The sequence below is a fragment of the Rhamphochromis sp. 'chilingali' genome (assembly GCF_963969265.1).
Source record: "Rhamphochromis sp. 'chilingali' genome assembly, chromosome: 8".
Classification (NCBI taxonomy): Eukaryota; Metazoa; Chordata; class Actinopteri; order Cichliformes; family Cichlidae; genus Rhamphochromis; species Rhamphochromis sp. 'chilingali'.
Window position 1 is genome coordinate 35,991,114 of NC_137935.1, and position 4,283 is coordinate 35,995,396.

Genomic DNA, 4,283 nt, shown 5'->3' on the forward strand with positions numbered 1-4,283 from the left:
ATTTAAAGTATTTAAGTACTTATGCATATGCTTAGTTGTGACACTGTTATAGACTGTTCAGTGAAAGTTTCTAAAACTAGATGAACTTACTTCAGCAGTTTGAGAAAACAACTCCCTTTACAGGTGCTGATAACGCCAAGGGCACAAAACAGCATAACCATTGATCTGTTAGGTTTCAGAGCGAGACACGTGAAGTGGCAGAGCTGACATGACTGAACTGTGATGTTTGATGTGTGTTTGCTCTCCTGTGCGCAGTAATAAATAGCTTGATCACAGCTCTTTCTGTGTTGCAGACTTTATTAAAAAAATTCCACGACACCCCCCACCCTCCCACTGTGAACCTGAATTGAATATTCAGAAGACATTTGTTTAAATAGTTCTAGAAATCTGAGCTGTTGGTGTGTCCTTGGATTGTGTGGTAATAATATTAGAGCTAGCAATCTTTCTTACTGAATATCTACTATGAGTCATCTTACCTGAGATTAATTCTATGTTTACCTGTCAGCCTGGACGAATGTGCTGTGTGAAGGAAATTAAATTAAATCAGATCTGAACGTACATTTAAGGAACCTGTTCATATTTAATTGAAATATGAACCAGTGATTTTTTGATTGCTGATTCCAAGAGAGTCTTTGTGGAAATCCTCTTTGGCTTTTTGTTATTTTAATTCTCTTTTCTGTTTTCCAGAACAGTTCTCCACAGTCACTGTCCATATGGGTCAGTGGAACCAAGAAGCACTCTGCTAATGTGTGGACTCTGACCAGCAACATCCAGCAAGACCCAGACAGCGTTTTCTATCTCCCAGCTGGAGTTTTTTGTTTGTCTGTGACTGGAGAGTCAGATTTTTGTTGAGCTTCACACTTGCAGAGGTAAGTCAGTTTGCAGAGATCCCTCCCACCCTGGCTTTTATGTGCTAGATTTCTTATCTGAAACAGTAATATTTCAGTGACTGCTGCTTATACCTCAGGTTAATACACTCTACTGATCCCTGATAGGAGAATCATCAATTTTGCCAGCGAAGAAGCCTGGTGGATGTTTGTTTACAGTCTGATGATGGGACATCATGCTCTGCATCTTTAAAGTTTGTCTCTTGATTATTATTCATACCCAGTAATGTGAAGTATGCTCATATCTACTATAACTGAACCAACCTGGTGCTCTTCATTTATGGAGGCTGTTGAGTCTGAATGTTGGATGTTGTGTATCTCGTGTTCTCTGGGCTTTGTTGTCCTCAGTCTTTTTGCAGGATCAGAAAACAAAACCAGGAGGCGCGTAAATGTTTCTTCTCCATGATGTTTCTTCAAATGTTTCTTCTGGATGATGATATGACCGTGACACGGGATGCCACCTTTGGTCTTGTGATGAAGCAAAGCTCAGGAAGAAGTGTGATTAAATGGTACCCACATGTGTGCTGCTGAGAAGGATGTACAGGGGCACCTGCAGCCAAATCCAAGCTTCAGCTTAGTTGTAGTTGCAGAACGCTATAGACTGAGACATCTAAGGCATCAAATGTTTGATTAAATGGATGAAAAAGAGAAGTTTTTTCCCTATAATTATCACTTCTTAAAATCTGTAGCAACTTCAAGTCTGTCAGCATGCTGAGCATGCTCAGAATGTGACAAAATATTTTTGTTCAATATTTAATTTCTTTCAGTTGCAATTGTTAAATGAAAAAAAATATATATATATTCTTATAATTTAGCAAACTAATTTATCAAAAAAAAAGATATACATATATCTGTATTAGTTTTAATAAATTAATTTGACACCTGTATTGAAAATACCATATTGTATTCATACAGAATCAGTATGGTATCATTGTTTGTCTGTTCACTGATTGTTGAAGCTAAGAACTAGTTTGATCTGTTTAGATCTAAAGTATAAAGTTGAGCTCTAATGTTTCTTCACCCCTGTGTGTGTGATATGTGATTTCCTACATGCTGGCAGAGCAGCAGTTTGTGCTCACAGATGGTGACAGTGTGGAGAGACGGTGGTGATGCTCGTCTACACTGCACAGAGGAAATCAACTGACCGAGGTTTGTCCAGTGACGTGTTATGAAATGTATATTTGTTTTATGCTTACAGATGTGTTTTTCTTGACAGAGGCTCTGCAGAGGTTAGACAAAGCAGAGAAAACATGTGCTTTACATTTTACTGTGATTTATTGAGATATTTGTTGCCTGATGTTCAGCAGGAATGGAGAAATAGAATCAAAGGGAGATGTTTTTGATGTTTTTGTAATGATGTAAGTAAATCTTCAATATTATTTATTTGCTTGGTTATATTAGGAGTGTTTCTGAGTGAGGGGGAGAGGAGTCATCATCCAGGTAAAGTGACGTGGATCAGTGGATACACTTGTCTCCCCTTTAAAGGAGACGATCCAAGTCATCCTTAAATGTTAGTGCTTTCAAATACACAAACATTTTTAAAGGACAAAAATGAACATCCAACTTTGACTGTAATACAAAATAAATCTTTGCATGTGTGTTTTCAAACTCTCAGATGGGCAGGATATCAGTCTTGGACTGTCTAACCTGCCGGAGCAGCACTGAATGACCACCACACATGAGCATGTTCCTGCAACATTCAGCATCTGATCTGTCATCTGTGTGCTTCTGCTTTTGGTAAGTACAGCTACAGTACCTCTAAACACATGCCATCCATTTCTTTTCTTTTTTCTTTTTTTTTTCTGCCTGTCCCGTTTGGTTCTTTTGCCATCAGAATTATTCTCTAAAGGCGAAGAAAGATGCCCAACGGATTTACTTTACCAAATTGACCATCCCAGCCTTGCCGTAATGGTCTATTTGGTATACCTTTTATTGTTTATTTTATTTATTTTTTATTTTCACTTGCTAGATACAGGACAGACTTGAATGAGGAAAAGAAAAGGGAGAAAGGAAGAGGGGGAAAAACAGCGGAGAAGAGGGACGGGAATAAAGAGCAAAAAAACAAAAAACAACTAAATAAGCAGACAAAAAAAAATACATACAATACAATAACCTAGATCACCTGTTGAGAAAGAAAAAAGAAAAACAGCAGAAGAAAAAGAGAGCAATACAATAAACAACATCACGATGATATATGTGAATATAACAGTAAATACTAAATATTAAACATTATTGTGCACCACATAATATCGACAGCGCAGAGTGTGCTTTGAGGTAGGAGCCAAAAAGGGTGTAGTTTGTGTGTGTGAGCACCCGTGTGTACACCTGTGAGCATGGACGTGCTTTTTAAAAGGTTCCTTCATGTAATGATCTGCTAGAGCAGGGGTGTCAAACTCAAATACACAGTGGGCCAAAATTCAAAACTGGAACAAAGTCGTGGGCTAACATTAATATAAAAAAAAAAATCTTCCTCCATTCATGAGAATGAATCTTTTCTTATAGACTCAAACAAGTTTTGCTGAAAAACTGAATATGGAACAAGCAAAGCTTAATACTAAACTATATATATTAGCTATTAGAGGTCAGCTCTAATAGTAATTTGGTATGGCTTTGCGGGCCAAATGTAATTAGGCTGCAGGCCAGAGTTTGACACCTATGTGCTAGACGGTGTGGGGAGCCACAGCCCCGTCCACCAGGGCATGAAGCAGGTATGGAGGAGATCAAAATTCCAGACATCCAGAGGCCCCCAGAATACAAGAGACCAAGGAAGACCAACAGAGGGGCAGCTGCGCCACTTCTGCCATCCATTTCTAACGGCCTGGTTACTCCCTGTCAGTTACTTTAGAAACCATATGGTCACCTGACCTAACACTATTTCTTCTTCTTCCCCTTAATGTTGAAGTGTCAAATGTCAAACAGCTGGAGAGGAAACTACACCAGTGTACTGAGATGTTTCAGCAACACGTGCCAGATGCTGTTCCTTCATGGTGACAGCACCAGAGACAGCCCCACCCACCTCAGGACCTCGCCATTGATCATGATGATTATAATGATGACAGCGAGCGGAACTAAGACTGTAAAAATCCACGACCAGAATGTTTAGATGCTTTCTAATGTAATGTAATGTAACGAATACTGAGTTTTTGTCTCTCTCTTTTTTTCTCATTTGTTACTAACAAAGTTCACCAAACTCACACAGTTTACATTCTGTATGTTTCCATCAAGGTTTATTTTCGTAGAAATCATTGTTTTTCTCCTATTCTCTTTTTCTCTTTTGTAATTGATGATAATTCAGTGAATATACTGCGCTGCTTCCTTTTATTGTGTCTCACATTGCTTTAAGTTTTTCAGTGTCCAGTTATTTTTTTTACTGCTGTTTGAATTCTCTGTATGTTT

At 38.4% G+C, this 4,283-nt stretch overlaps 1 long non-coding RNA gene across 1 annotated transcript; it reads left to right on the plus strand.

Annotated features, from left to right (window-relative positions):
- Positions 1-1,994: 1,994 nt before the first annotated feature.
- On the plus strand, positions 1,995-3,970 carry LOC308400936. Its single transcript, XR_013972447.1, has 4 exons — positions 1,995-2,036; positions 2,289-2,397; positions 2,503-2,624; positions 3,790-3,970. It is a non-coding gene; the product is annotated as an uncharacterized lncRNA (long non-coding RNA).
- The last annotated feature ends 313 nt before the right edge of the window (positions 3,971-4,283 follow it).